Source organism: Equus asinus, chromosome X (genome assembly GCF_041296235.1).
Source record: "Equus asinus isolate D_3611 breed Donkey chromosome X, EquAss-T2T_v2, whole genome shotgun sequence".
NCBI classification, from domain to species: Eukaryota; Metazoa; Chordata; class Mammalia; order Perissodactyla; family Equidae; genus Equus; species Equus asinus.
In genome coordinates this window covers 30,580,409-30,597,099 of record NC_091820.1, presented here as the reverse complement: position 1 = coordinate 30,597,099, position 16,691 = coordinate 30,580,409, and the positions used below count along the sequence as shown (strand labels likewise).

At 36.8% G+C, this 16,691-nt stretch overlaps 1 pseudogene; it reads left to right on the top strand.

Annotated features, from left to right (window-relative positions):
* Positions 1–1,639: 1,639 nt before the first annotated feature.
* Positions 1,640–2,962, top strand: LOC139042598 (ferritin heavy chain pseudogene; annotated as a pseudogene).
* The last annotated feature ends 13,729 nt before the right edge of the window (positions 2,963–16,691 follow it).

The window sequence follows — 16,691 nt, the reverse complement described above, 5'->3', positions numbered from 1 at the left end:
TCAAAGAAATCTTTATCTTATAGTCCTATATTCATATTTTTAAAAAACATGATCTACTCTGAAGTTTTCTCATTCTATGTTTATATATAGTTTTATATTTCTCACGAAAGAAAAACTGAATGGAATGCTTTGCTTATATATATGTATATTTTCTTCATGGAAATCTGAGGTCCCAGCTCATGCTTGCTTATTGATTTCCCTCAGAAAAGTTAGTTTTTAAACCTTGGGTTTCTCTCAGTTATAATAAATATTTTACCATTACTTTCTTCCCTAGGAGGTAATGATGAGGGATGAAATATCTGAGAAACACCATTATCATTCCTTAGTATACACATAACCATTTTTATTATTTCAAGTATTTGAAGTGTAAAATTGTAGGTAGAAATTAATTATTAAATAATCTTGGGAAATAATGAGAAAATGTTCTACAACATCAAGACTCCTACTTAAATAGATTCTTACAATCAAGTCTAAATTGAACTCTCCCAAGGAAACTTTGAAAGTCTACAATTACATTAAGACTCAACACTGGTGTTAAGAAAACACAGAACACAACTTTATCTCACTCAGAAACTGACCACGTAATTCTCTTCCATCTCTAGTGTGTGATTTTATCATTAAAATCAACTTATGAAATAGACACTGTTGTTATTTTATTTCTTTACAGAATCAGCAATTAAATGTCTCTACAACTGTTTAAATAGTTTGCATCATGACATTTGATATGTGATCCTTTTCTTTCTTCATAAACTCTGATCATAAAATAGGATAAGCTTCCAAAAGAGAAACAGAGACCAAAAAAGGTGCATTAATCAAAGCTATGGGATTAAATCTTTATGTGAAATTAGGCATTTTATCCTAACTTTACCTGAGAGTACTTATAATATTCTGTCATTCTGTCTTATAACTTGAGAACACAGACCACATTTGATTCTTCTGCACATCTCAAGAATCAAACACAGCGTCTGACACATATTTGGAGTATATGAATGGTTGTTGAATTAATGCACAAATTAATTATAAATACCTAGGTTGATCTTCTGTCTCCCACTATAATATCCTTGAATTCTAAGAACATATTTCGTCTTTTTTATTTCCATGCACATGTGTAATATCTTGTATGTATTTACTTGAGACAATAAGGGGGAAAAATGGTAGTTTTTTTGTTTTGTTTTGTTTTTGTCTGCTTCTCCACTAGAATACAAACACTAAGGAAACAGAGACTTTGTTTCTCTTTGTTACTCATATATGCCCAAATCCTAGACCAGCGCCTGGGCCATAGCAGGTAATCAATAAGTATTTGTTGAATGAATTAATGAACGAATGAAAGGCCATTTGAGATCAGTGGTATTCCCTACCACGGTGGCTCATTCCATACAACATGATTGGGCTTACAAAGAGACTTGTTGAGTGTCAGCGAAAGAACAAATGAGGTTGGAGGGAATGAATACATCCCCGTGGGTAAGTGCTTTCTCTAAGAATGCACCTAAACCTTTTGTTTTCTGCCAGAGAAAAGGGAAGTGTGTACCTAGCCAAGAGGAAGGTAATTGACAAGCCAGGTGAAGGGGGAGAGCAAATCTAGGATATCAGCGATGAGATCATTGAATCTGTCCTACCGGGCTCCAGACAGGGCAGAAGGAACGTGCTTCTAGGACTGTGCTGAAAGATTAAGAGATGAGAGAATAAAGGGAGTGAAGAACAAGCTCAGAAAGAGTGAAAGATGGAGAGGTGGAAAGATTCACTGAGGCTCTAGAGGTGGTGCTCTCCTGTCAGAGGAGCGTTAACTAGACCATGACTAGAAAGAGAAAAGCGGAGGTCACTGGACTTACTAAGTCTAGGAACCGAGTGAGGAGGCTATCAGAAGTGTCATCAGTATGGATGTTGAAATCACTGATTTATCTAACATTCAAATAAAACTGTGCGATATTAAACATAACTAATGAGACCCAAAAAGCACTATATTTAATGAAACAATCACATTAGGACAATATTCAATTAAGCTGCTCAAAGAAATCATGCAAATGATTAACTTAAGATGCTTGCATCTATATTCATGAATAAAGTTTTAAAATATCATATAGTGCAGACGCTTAGCACACAGTCTCCTGGATTCATCGAAGCCCTGATCCAACCTAGAACACCACGCTTCAGCCCCTCCCAGCTACCACGCCCACCGTAAAGTACTATAACGTAATGTAACACAATGTGACGTGACGTGACGCAACGTAACGTAACGTAACGTAACGTAAAACGGATCTCCCCACCTCCGTAAAATAACGGACACTCCCAATTTGGTGTGACGCCATTTTGGTCGCGAGCCAGAACTGCCACTGAGCCAGAGCTCACCCAACGGCGCCTTCATCACCTACTCTGGGAACACCTTGAGGTCGCCTTCGCCTTCGCGCCTCCAGCCATGGCGACCGCGCAGCCCTCGCAGGTGCTCCAGAACTACCACCCCGACTGCGAGGCCGCCATCAACGGCCAGATCTGCCTGGAACTCTACACCTCCTACATGTACTTGTCGATGGCCTGTTACTTCGACAGGGCCGACGTGGCCCTGAAGCACTTCTTCCAGCTGTTCCTGCAGCAGTCGCGCCAGAAGAGGGAGCACGCCGAGAGGCTGATGCAGCTCCAGAACCAGCGCGGAGGCCGCATCTGCCTTCGCGACATCAAGAAGCCAGACCGCAACAACTGGGAGAGCGGCCTGAAGGCCATGGAGTGTGCGCTCCAGCTGGAGAAGAACGTCAACCAGAGCCTGCTCGATCTGCACCAGCTGGCCACCGACAAGGCGGATCCCCATCTGTGCCACTTCCTGGAGAGTCACCTCCTGCTCGAGGAAGTCAAGTCTATGAAAGAGTTGGGGGACCATCTCGACAACCTGCGCAAGATGGGGGCCCCAGCAGACTGCCTGGCAGAGTACCTCTTCGACAAGCTCACCCTGGGGGACGGCAGTAAGAACTGAGTTTGGACTGCTTTCCCCAGAGCCACAGGGTGACTTCCCCTGATCACCATACCGAGCATACATATTGCAATATTGCCCTTGCAAAAAGTTCACTTTCTTTTCTTCCAGTTTTGCCATTTCTTCCAATACAGTTATGTGGTTCCTAAATAAATAAAGCTCTCTCCTTGATTCATGTGTGCAGATCTCATCTTTTAAGTTTTAAGTCAGGTATCCAGGAGTCTCTCCGCCCACCCACGTCCCATCCACATGCAGCTCGGGATCTCTGTGGATGGAGGGAGAAGGTATTCCATGGGACCCTGGGAAACACAAAATCAATCTTCCCCTCATAAACAAAGTGGGGGTGTGGGGTGGCTGGTCTGGGACCCTGGTGAATGTGGGTACCTGTGCATGGTAAAAGCCTAAAAACGTGGCCTGAAAATCACAATTGTGATTCCCCAATTGCCTCTGGGGAAGGAGTGAAGGGAATGGGATTGGGCAGGGATTAAAACAAAGGGTTCTTAAATTTTACCTGAAATTTTTTTGATTAATAAAATATGCAAATATTATTGCTTGTTAATGTTAACTAGATAGCAAAGTGGAGACCCCAAAAGCCAGCTTGGCAGACTATCTCTTTGACAAGCTCACCCTGGGCAACAGTGATAATGGTAACTGAGCCTTAGGCTGACTTTCCCATAGACACGGGAGTGACTTCCCAGGTCACCGAGCTGGACCTGCATATTGCCCTTACAAAACATCCAAATATTGTTTTTTCCTTCAATTGTCCCCTTTCTTCCATTAAAGTACCATGGTACCCAAAACCCCAAATTACATCAATAGAAGGAGTGAAAAATATAATGTCAAGGCTGAAAGTCAAATTTGTGATATTGACTATAACGTACAATAATTCTCCCTGAGTGTTGTCAGTGACTCTGGCTGCTTAGAAGAATGTAGAGGGGTCAGGAGAGTTGAAGCTGGGAGACAAGTTAGGAGATAATGTAGCTAGTCCAGAAGAGAAATGATGGTAGCTGGAACTGTGGTGGTGACAGAGGAAATGAAGAGACCTAGACAAATTCCAGATGCATTTGCATGAATCAAGAAGATTTGCTCATGGACCAGAGGTGAGAAATGGGAAATGAAAATAATCTCGGTTCTGGTGTTTGGACTTGAACACCTGGGTTGATGGTAGTGCTATTTCTTAGTCTGGGGATTTTGCCAGGGGCACATCTGGGGAGGAAGGGTGGGAAACGCATGGCATGTAAAATCTGAGATGCCTATTAGTGTCATTCAGATAGCTGAAAAAAATGCATCTGGAGTTCAAGTGGGATGTCAGGTTTGGAAACATGGGAGGCATTGTGACAGGATAAGCTCACCAGAAAGAGAGTTTAGGGAGATTGTGGCACAGCCACCCCCAAGCGTAGGGCAGCTAACGTTTAGAGAATAAAATAAAATTAAAAAACATGAAAGACTCTAAATAGATATACTGGGGCAAATACTAAGCCAAAGAAGGCTGGTATAACTAAATTACTATCCGAGAGATTTTTAAGACAAAAACATATTTAGGAGTATTAAGTGTTTTTACTTAATGATAAATAATTCATTAGGAAAATAAAATTATTCTGAACCTATGTATATCTAATAATGGAGCCTCAACATAAATAATGCAAAGTTTGAAAAAATGGATCACAGAAATTGATAAATTCATACTTCTCTCAGAAATTGACGGATGAGACAGACTTAAATTTAATAGAAAAAGATGATTTGAATAATAAAATTAGTAAAATTGACCTTAAAAAACATAAATAGAACTCTGAACCCCCAAAACTGAGGGGATGTAAGTTATTATTAAGCATACAAGGAACACTTAAAAAGCTGACCATGTGCTAGGCCACAAGAAACACAAAAAACCCCACACAGGGCAAATTCTCTAAACAAAAGGCAATAAAAGTAAAAATAAATATGCAAAAAACAGTCTCAAACACCAAAACACTTGGAAACTAAAAGCACTCACATAAATATTTTATGGATAAAATAAAAACCCTAAGGTAAATGATAAAATATTAAGAACTAAATATAAAAACAAAATTAATACATATTTAAATGTCAGGATGATGTTAAAGCAAGTCTTTAGAGAGAAATTTATAGCATTAAATGAATGTATTAGAGAATAAGAAGGATTAAAACTTAATAAAATGAGCTTTCAAAACAAGAGTTAAAAGAATAATAATGGACTAAACATGAAGACAAAAGAAAGAGGGAAATAATTGCAATAAGAGAAAACTAATGAAATAGAGAAAAAGAACACTAGGATTAGTAAAGTCAAAACTCAAGTTTTTGAAAAGACTATTAAAATGACAAACCCTAGTCCAATCAGTCCTCAAAAAAGTAAAGACAAGACAAGAAAATGAAGGTATAAATAAACAATATTAGGTGCAGATACAGAATTAGAGATGAAGTAGTTTTTAAAAATCATAAGTGAATACTATGAACAATGCAATTCAAATAAATTTGACAATGTAGATGAAATAGATAATTCTGTAGAAAAACATATACAACTGAAGAATAAGTTCAATGAGGTGAAAAACCAGAATAGAGTTATAATGATGACAAAATGGCACTGGTAGTCAAACATCTCCCTACCTACTCTCTCCCCAAAATACATTTTCAGCTTGCTAGCTAAAATATGCCAAAACTTCAAAAACCAAATAATACCTATCTATTAAAAACTCCTCCGGAAAAGAGAGAGGGGTGACTCCCCAACTCATTTTGTGAAGCAAATATAACCCTGATTATTAAAACCACATAAAGATGGTACAAAACAGAAAAATTATAGGCAAATGTCACTAATGCATATAGATGCAAAAATCCTAAATAATATATTAGCAAACTGAATCTAAAGAAGCATTTTAAAATAATGTCATATCAAGTAAGATTTATCCCAAAACCTTGTAGAAGATTTAACAATAGATAATTTATTAATTGAATTCATCACATTAACAAATTAAAAGAACAGTATCATATGATAACCATGATAAGTGCAGGAAAAGCATATGATAAAATCAATCAATTAATCATTCATGGTATCTTTAAAAACAATGCCTTCCAAATACTCAGAGCAAACATCAAACTTAATGCTGTAATGTTACAAGCATTCCTCTTCAGCCTGGAAGAAAAACAGGATACTTCTTATAAGTGCTGAAGATTCTAGCAAGAGCAGCAAGATAAAAATCTGTCCTACCATTATCAAGACTCATAAAGCGATATCTATTCAAAAAGGGCGGTATTGGCACAGGCATAGACAAATGGATCAAAGAAACAGAACAGCTCAGAATGGAGAGCTCACCATGTGGAGAAAGAAAATAAAGTTATATGTACAGAAATTAGGCTCAAATACATTAAAAACCTGAATATAAAAAATTAAATATTTAAAAGAAATACTTCTATGGCATCACAGCAGGGGAAGATGTCTTAAGATACAAAAAGCATACACACACAAAAGGAAAAGATTAGTACATTTGACATGACAGTTTATAAACAAGCCAAAAACTAGAGTAAGATATTTCTGATGCTTATAACCATAAAATAATTAATCCTGAATATGCAACAAATTAAATCAATAAGAAAACAAATCATCCAATTAAAAATGAGCAAGGATGATAGCAGGAAATTCACAAAAGGGCAAACTTGAATTGACTGTAAACAAATGAATACACACTCAGTTTCAAGATACAGAACATTTCCATATCACAAGTATCTCTCATGCTACTTTTTTGTTTTTGGTGAGGAAGATTAGCCCTGAGCTAACATCTGTGCCAGTCTTCCTCTATTTTGTATGTGGGTCACCACCACAACATGGCTTGATGAGTGGCGTATGATCTATGAACTGTCTGACAAAGAATTCAGAATAATACTGTTAAAGAGCTTCGGCAAACTAAAAGAACAAACAGACAGAAAACTAAATAAAATTAGGAAAACAATGCATGACCAAAATGAGAAATTCAACAAAGAAATAGAATCCATCAAAAAAAAGAAAGCCTAACAGAAATCTAGAGCTGAATAATTTAATGACTGAACGAAAGAATTCAATAGAAATCTTCAAGAGCATATTCAACCAAGCAAAAGAACCTGAACTCAAACACAGGTCATGTTAAATTAACCATTTAGGGGAGCTAAAATAAAAAAGAATGAAAAACAGTGAAGAAAGCCTACCAGAATTATGGGACACAATGAAGAGAAACAACATACTCGATATTAGAATCTCAGAAGGAGAAGAGAATGAGAAGGGACAGAAAATCTATTTAAAGAAATAGTGGCTGAAAACTTCCCAAACACTGGGAGAGGAATGGACATTCAGATACATGAGGCTCAAGGGACCCCAAACAGATTGAACCTGAAAAGGGCTTCACCAAGACACATTATAATTAAATTGTCCAAAGTCAATGGCAAAGAGATTTTTGAAAGCATCAAGAGAAAAGAGACTCATCAAACATGAGGGAGCACTCATAAGATTATAAACAGATTTCTCAGCAGAAACTCTGCAGGCCTGAAAAGGGTGAAATGATATATTCAAAATATGGAAAGAAAAAAACTGGCAAACAAGAATACTATACCTGGCAAAGTTGTTCTTCAGAAATGAAGGCGAGATAAAGACTTTCCCAAACAAACAAAAACTGACGGAGGTCATCACCACTAGACCTGCCTTACGAGAAATGCTAAAGGGCATTTTACGGACTGAAATAAAAGGAAGCTAATTAACATCATAAAAACATGAATGTCTAAAACTTATCAGTAAAAGTAAATATATAGTCAAAGCCAGATTCTCTAATATTGTAAAGCTGCTATGTAAATCACTTACAACTGTAGTTTAAAAGTTGAAAAAAACCAAATGTATTAAAAATGACTATAACTATAATAATTTGTTATTGGATAGACAATATAAAAATGATGTAAATTGTGTCATAAATAACCTAAAGTGTGATGGGGGGAGAAAGAAAAGTGACATTTATGTATGCTCTTCAAGTTGTTCTTATGTTTAAAATTGTATGATATAACTATATTTTATTTAAGCCTCATGGTAACCACAAAAGAAAAACCTGTAATAGATACACAAAAGATTATAAGAGACAAAGTATACCACCACAAAAAGATATTAAATCACAAAAGAAGACATCAAGAGAGAAAGCAAGGGACAAAGGATCTATAAAACAGAAAACAATTAATAAGGCAATGCTAGGTCTTTACCTATAAATAATTATTTTAACATAAACAGATTAAATTCTCCAATCAAAAGGCATATAACGGCTGAGTCGAGAGAAAAAAACAAGATTCAAAAATATGCTACCTACAAGAGATTCGCTTTAGCTTTAAGGAAACACATAGGCTGAGAATGAAGGGAAAGAAAGATATTCCAAGCAAATGGTAAACAAAATAAAGCAGCAGTAGCTATACTTATATCAGACAAAACAGGCTTTAAGCTAAAATTGTTACAAGAGACAAAAAGGTCATTACATAAAGATAAAGGGGTCAATTCATCAAAAAGATATAACAGATGTAAATATTTATTAACCCAACATCAGGGCACCCACATATAAAAAGCAAATGCTAACAGAAATAAAAGGAGAAATAAACAGCAATATAATAATAGTTGGGAACTTTAATATCCCACTTTCAACAATGGCTAGACCATCCAGACAGAGAATCAATAAGGAAACAATGGATCTGAACTATAGACTAAATGGAACTAACAGATATGTACAAATGGACCTTAACAGATATTTTTCCAAAGAAGATCTGCAATGGCCAACAGGTACGTGAAAAGGTGCTCAACATCAATTGATATCAGGGAAACGCAAGTTAAAACTACCATGAGATATCACCTCAAACCTGTTAAGATGGCTATCATAAAAAAGACAAGAGATAGCAAGCGCTGGAGAAAAGGGAACTCAGGCACTGTTGATGGGAATGTAAATTGGTAAAGCCTTTATGAGAAACAGTATGGAGCTTCCTCAAAAAATGCAAAAGTAGAACTACCGTATGATCCACCAATCCCACTTCTGGGTATACATCCATCCAAAGGAAATGAAATCATCATCTCAAAGAGCTATCTGCACCCCCATGTTCATTGCAGCATTATTTATAATAGCCAAGACATGGAAACAAATTAAGTGTCTATTTATGGATGACTAGATTAAAAAGTGTGATATATATATATGAATATTATTCATCCATAAGCATAAAGAAATCTTTCCATTTGTGACAACACAGATGGACCTTGAGGGCATTTTGCTAAGTGAAATAAGTCAGAGAAAGACAAATACTGTCTGATCTCATTTATATGGGGAACCTAAAAAACCCACCAGAGCCATCCCTGATGGCCTAGTGGTTAAAGTTTGGCATGCTCCACTTCGGTGGCCTGAGGTCAGTTCCTGGGCACGGAACCACACCACCCGTCTGTCAGTAGCCATGCTGTGGTGGTGGATCACATAGAAAAACTAGAAGGACTTGCAACTAGAATATACAGCTATGTACTGGGGCTTTGGGGAGGAAAAAAAAAAGAGGAATATTGGCAAAAGATGTTAGCTCAGGGCAAATCTTCCTCACCAAAAAAAAAAAAAAAAAAAAAAACCCCACCAAATTCATAGAAACAGAGAGTAGATTGGGGATAGCTAGGGGTGGGGGTGGGGGTGGGGTGGGGGGGAATGGGTGAAGGTGGTCAAAAGGTACAAATTTGCAGTTATAAGATGAACAAGTTCTGGGGATCTAATGTATAGCACGGTGATTATAGTCAACAATATTATACCGTATACTTGAAGAATGCTAAGAAAGTAGATCTTAAAAGTTCTCACCGAGGCTGGCCCAGTGGCGCAGTGGTTAAGTTCGCATGTTCCGCTTCTCGCTGGCCTGGGGTTCGCCAGTTCAGGTCCCGGGTGCAGACATGGCACCGCTTGGCAAAAGCCATGCTGTGGTAGGTGTCCCACGAATAACGTAGAGGAAGATGGGCATGGATGTTAGCTCAGGGCCAGGTTTCCTCAGCAAAGAGACGAGGTTTGGCAGTAGTTAGCTCAGGGCTAATCTTCCTAAAAAAAAAAAAAGTTCTCACCACATGCACAAAAAAATGGTAACTGTGAGGTGAAAGATGTCTTAACTAGCCTAATTGTAGTAATCATTTTGCAGTATATACGTTTATCAAATCTTAATGTTGTGTACCTTAAACTTACTCGATGTTATATGTCAGTTATCTTTCAATAAAGTTAGGGAAGAAATAAAATAAAAAATATTGATCTTACCAAAGAACTCGCTCTTTGTTTAATTTTTTCATTATTGTTTCTTTGTTTTCCATTTCATTGTTTTCTCCTCCTTTCTTTTATTTCTTTCATTCTGTTTCCTTTGGGTTTATTTCGCTCCTCTTTTTCTAGGCTCTTGAGGTGGAAACGTGGATTATTGATTTGAAGCTTTTCCTCTTTATTATATAAACATTTAGCTTTATAAGTTTCCTAATCGGCACTGGGTTAGCTGCACCCCACAAATTTTGATATACTGTATTTTCATTTTGTTAAATATATTTTTTATTTCCCTCGATTCTTTCTCTTTGACTAATGGATTATTTAGAAGTGTGTTGTTTAGTTTTTCAATGTTTACACATTATCCTCATCTTTCTGTTATCAATTAGTAGTTTGATTCCATGTGGTCAGACAATATACTCCATATGATTTAAATTTTTAAATTTGTTGAGGTTTGCTTTATGGTTTAGGATATACTTTATATTGGCATATCTTCTGTGGGTATTCAAAAGGAATGTGTATTCTGATGTTGTTGGGCAAAGTATTCTATAAATGTCAATTAGATCACTTTAGCTGATGTTGTTAAATCCTTCTATATCCTTGCCGATTTTCTGTCTAGTTGTTCTATCAACTATTAAGAAAAGGGTGTTTAAGTCTCCAACTATAATTGTGGATTTTTCTATTTCTTCTTTCAGTTCTGTTTTTGCTTCTCATATTTTGTAGCTCCTTTGTTTGGTGCATACTCATTTAAGATTTCTATGTTTTCCTGGTGGATTGACACTTTTATCGTTATAAAATGTCCCTCTCTGTCTCTAAAAAATTTCTTTTCTCTGAAATCTACTTTATCTAATATTAATATAGCCACTCCTTCTTTCCTGTGATTAAGATCTGCATGATACATCTTTTTTTCCATCAATTTACTTTCAACTTGCCTATATCATTGTAGTTGAAATGAGTTTCTTGTGGACAGTGTAAAAGTTGGGTCATATTTTTAAATTGATTCTGTTAATCTCTGCCTTTAATTGCTACATTTATACCGCTTCCATTTAAAGTAATTACTTATATATTAGGGCTTAAGTCTGAGATTCTGCTTTTTTGCTGTTTTCTCTTTTCTGCTTTCCTGTTGGTTACTTGAACATTTTTCAGAATTCCATTTTGATTTCTCTATAGTGCTTTTGAGTGTGTCACTTTGTGTGACTCTTTTAATCATTGCTTTAAGTATTACATTATATATACATAACATCTCACAGTCCACCTATGCTATTTTACTAGTTCTAGTGACATGCAGAAGCCTTACCTCCCTTTACATCTCTTTACCTTCCTCCACTTATCATATAATTGTTTAAAATATTTCCTCTACATACATACATTTAGGACCACATCAGGCAGTATTATTATTTTGGTTTTCACCATCAAATATAATTTAGAAAACTCAAGAGGAAAAGGAAAGCCTATTGGTGTTTGCCTATATTTTTGCTTACCTTGATCTCTCTTCTATCCTGATGTTCTAAGGTTTGTTCTTTTATTATTTTATATTCATTTAGAAAACTTCTTTAGCCATTCTTTTAGGGTAGATCTGCTAGCCACAAATTCTCTTAATTTTCCTTCTGAAAATGTCTTGATTGCCACTTCATTCCTGAAGGATATGTTCACTGGATATATGATTGTGGGTTAACAGTTTTTTGGGGTAATTTTCAAGCACTTAAAAAAATATTTTGCCTCTTCTTTCTGGCTTCCACGCTTTTGAAGATAAATCCACTGCCATTCTAATTGTTTTCCTGTCTTTAGTTTCCAGCAGTTTAATTATGATTTGTCTTGGTGTTGATTTCTTTGCGTTCTCCTGTTTAGCATTTGCTCAACAATTTGAATCTGTAAGTTTACGTCTCTTGACAAATTTGGTACAGTCATTATTTCTTCAAATACTTTTTCAGACCTGCCTTCTTTATGCTTTCCTTCTGGTTCTCTGATGACGTGGGTGTTAGGACTTTTGTTATAGTGTTATAGAGCCCCTAGGTTTTCATTTTTTTCAATCTGTTTTCTCTGTGTTGTTCAGATTTGGTAATTTCTATTTTTCTGTCTTCCAATTCAGTGACACTTTCCTCTCTTCCTTCCGTTCTGCTGTTAAGCCTGTCCCCTGAGCTTTTTTATTTCAATTAGTATAATTTTCAGTTTTAAAATTTTCATTTAGTCCATCTTCCTATCTTCTGTTTATTTGCTGACACCTTAATTTCTTTTCTGAGATTTACTTTTTTTTCACTTGTTTTATGCATGTTTGTAATGCTCTTTGACATATTTTTATCATGACTGGTTTAAAATCTTTGTGAGATAATCCTAAAATCTATGTCATCTCGGTGTTGGGACATGTTGATTGTCTTTGCTTTTCATTCAGAATGGGATTTTTCTGGTTCTTTGTAGGATGAGTGATTTTTGACTGAATCTAGATATTTTCATATTATCTTACAAGACTCTGGATCTTACATAATCTTTGTCTTAAATGGCTTTTTTCTGACACTGCTCTGACAGGGGAAGGAGAGGGTTGCTGATTTGTTAATGCCAGGTGTGGGCAGAAGTCCAGGTTCTCTAGTTGACTACCACTGACATCCAAAGAGGGCTGGGCTCCTTATTGCTACTGGGTGGGGACTGGAGTTCCCGTTCCCCGTGTGTTCTCCACTGATACCAAAGTGAGGGTGGTCTAGTTAGCACAGGGCTATGGTGAAAGTCCTGACCTTCTATGTATTCGTTATAGTTCTCCAAAGAAAGCGAATCAATAGGATGTTTAGAGAGAGAGAGAGAGAGAGTTATTTTAAGAAATTGGTTCATGTGATCATAGAGGGTGGCAAATCCAAGCGCCATCAGGTTGGGGACCCAGGAAAGAGCTGATGCTGCAGTTCAAGTCTGAAGGCTGTCTGCTGGCAGAATTCCCTCTTGCTCAGCGGAGGTCATTCTTTTATTCTATTCGGGCCTTTAATTGATTGGATGAAGCCCACTCACTACTATGTCATTCCTCAGATTCCAAGGTCTCTAGTTGGTCTGCTTTTTTCTCAGCACCCTTTAGAGTCTTCTTTTTTTAAAAAAAAATAAATGTTGCAATATAATTCACATACGGTACAATTTACCCTTTGAATTTATAATTCAATAGCTTTTAGCATACTCATAGAGTTCTGCATCCATCACCACAATAAATTCTGGAATATTTTCATTGCCCCCAAAATAAACCCTGCTCCACTTAGCTATCATTTTCCAGTCTCCCCACCTGCCCAAGCCTAGGCAGTTGCTAATCTACTTTCTGTGTATTATAGATTTGTCTATTCTGGATATTTCATAGGTATGAAACCACACAATATGTGGTCCTTTTTGACTGGATTCTTTCACTTAGCATGATGCTTTCAAGGTCCATTCATGTCACAGAATGCATCAGTACTTTATTCCTCTTATTGCTGACTAACATTTCATTAGACGGATATATCACATTTTCTACATCCATTCATCACTTGATGGGCATTTGGGTTGTTTCCACTTGTGATTAGTTTCCTGTAAAAATTACCATGAATTGATTGCTCAAAACAACACATATTCTCTCAGAGGTCTGGAGGCCAGAAGTACCAAAATATTTTCACTGGTCCAAAATCAAGATGTCAGCAGGGCCATATTCCCTCTGAAGGATCCAGAGGAGAATCCTCCTTTCCTCTTCTAGTGTTTGTGGCGGCCAGCATTCCTTGGCTTGTGGCTACATTCCTCCAATCTTTAGAGCCAGCATCTTCAAATTTCACTTTGTTCAGTCTTCATATCACATTCTCCTCTGAGTGTGAACTCTCCCTCTGCCTCCCTCTTACATGGACGCATGTAATTGCATTAGGGCCCACCTGGATAATCCAGCATAATGTCCCAATCTCAAGATCCTAAAATTAATCACATCTGAAGAAACTCTTATTTTTGCCAGATAACACTCACAGGTTTCAGGGATTTACCTGTGGATATCTTTGGGGGGGGGGGGGGTACATTTTTCAGCTTACTTCAGTCTTCCCTCTGACCCCAAAATATTCACATCCATCCCACATAAAAAATGCATTCATCCATCCCAACATTCACCAAAGTCTCAACCCTTTAAAGCATCAATTCAAGTCCAAAATCTCACGTAAGTATCATCAGCTCAAAAGTCCCAGATCTAATCATCAAAGTCATCTAAATCAGGTGTGAGTGAGACTCTGAGTATGATCAATCTTAGGACAAAATTCTTGTCCATCTCTGGACCTGTAAAACTAGAAAACAAGCTATCTTTTCTCAAAAAATAATGTACAGGCATATTATAAGAGTTCTAGCCATTCTCACTCCAAAAGGGAGAAAATAGAAAGAACAAAGAGGGCACCGGTCCGAAGTGACTTTGATACCCAGTAGGAAAAATTCCGCTAGGTTTCCAGGCCCAGGAGCAATTCTTTGTGGCTTGAGATTTCACCCTCTGGGCTCATGGCTCCAGGCTCTGAACCCAAGGTTCTGCCATAGGAGTTATTCTTCATTTTTTCTTGAAAGGTAGGATATATTTGTATCTGAGTAGTTGTATTAGACTGTTTCCTGCTGTCGAATTTTGGAAGCCTGATGGCATTCCTTTGTTTCATCCTCTCTCTGTCTCTTTCAGTCCAAGATGGCAGTATTTCTTCTGGTATAACATTCTCAAAAATATTGTGGGTCTCTGAGGTATGTCATAGGGATATATTCAACTAGACAGGAGGGTCATTCACAGATCCCTCCTGGAAAATCACATCTCTATTCCTAGCTTCTGCTTCTATGATTGAAGGATCCATGAATTGTATATCTAATTTCAGAACTAGCAAAAGGTTGCCCAGGAACAATCTCGGCTTTCTCTCCACAGCATGCTTTTCTAACAGTAAATCTCCTAATTTTAGCATCTTTTGCATTGTGAAGAGGTTAAGAATATCCCAAATCATCAAGTCAAGTCTTGGTTTCTTCCTTATTTTTTTAAACACAATTTTCTTTTTACAGCAGTTTCAGTTTCACAGCAAAATTAAGAGGAATGTACATAGATTTCACATATACTCTCTGCACACACACATGCATAGCTTTCTGCATTATCAACAGCCCCCAAAAGAGTGATACATTTAGTACATTTGTTACAACTGATGAAAACACATTGGCACATCATTATCACCCAAAGTCCGTAATTTACATTAGGTCTCACTCTTGGTGTTGTACATTCTATGCGTTTGGACAAACGCATAATGACATGTACCCACCATTATAGTATCATACAGAATAGTTTCATTGCCATAAAAATTCTCCGTGTTCCACCTATTCATCCATTTATCCCTCTATCCCTCCTTAACCCCTGGCAACCACTGATCTTTCTACTCTCTCCATACTTTTTCCTTTTCCAGAATGTCATATAATTGAAATCATACAGTATCTAGCCTTTTCAGATTGGTTTCTTTCACAGATAACATGCATTTAGGGTTCCTACCTGTCTTTTCACGGCTTGATAGTTCTATTCTTTTTAGTGCTGAATAATATTCCATTGTCTGGAGGTACCACCGTTTATTTATCCATTCACCTACTGAAGGACATCTTGATTGCTTCCAAGTTTTGGCAATTATGAATAAAGCTGCTATAAACATCCATATGCAAGTTTTTGTTTATGATTTCAACTCCTTTGAGTAAATACTGAGGAGCACAATTGCTAACTCACATTGGGAAGAGCATAGTTAGTTTTGTAAGAAACTGCCAAACGGTCTTTCAAAAAGTGGTTGTACCATTTTTGCATTCCTACCAGCAATAAACGAGAGTTCCTATTGCTCCAAATCCTTGTCAGCACTTGGTGTTTTCAGCGTTCTGGATTTTGGCCATTCTTAGGTGTGTAGCGGTATCTCATTGTTTTAGTTTGCCTTTCCTTGATGACATATGATGTGCAGCATGTTTTCATATGCTTATTTGCCCCCTGTATATCTTCTTTGGCGAAGTGTCTGTTAAGGTCTTTGGCTCATTTTTTAATTCGGTTGCTTGTTTTCTTATTGTTGAGTTTTAAGAATTCTTTGTATATTTTGGATAACAGTTCTTTATCAGATGTATCTTTTGCAAACAAACAAACAAAAATTTTTCCCAGTCCGTGGCTTGTCTTCTCATTCTCTGGAAATGTCTTTTGCGGAGGAGAAGTTTTTAATTTTAATGAAGTGCAGTTTATCAATGATTTCTTTCATGGATTGTGCCTTTGGTTTGTATCTAAAAAGTCATTGCCACACCCAAGGTCATCTAAGTTGTCTCTTATGTTTTCTTCTAAGGTTTTATAGTTTTGTACTTTACAGCTAGGACTGTGATCCATTTTGAGTTAACTTTTTTAAGTCATATATTGTTTATTTCTCACATAACATCTACAACAAATTAAAAGTCATTCTTTACAAAATTCACAAATCAAACTATGGAGCATAAAATATTACAAAATTCAAAATTGTAAAGTCAATAATTAA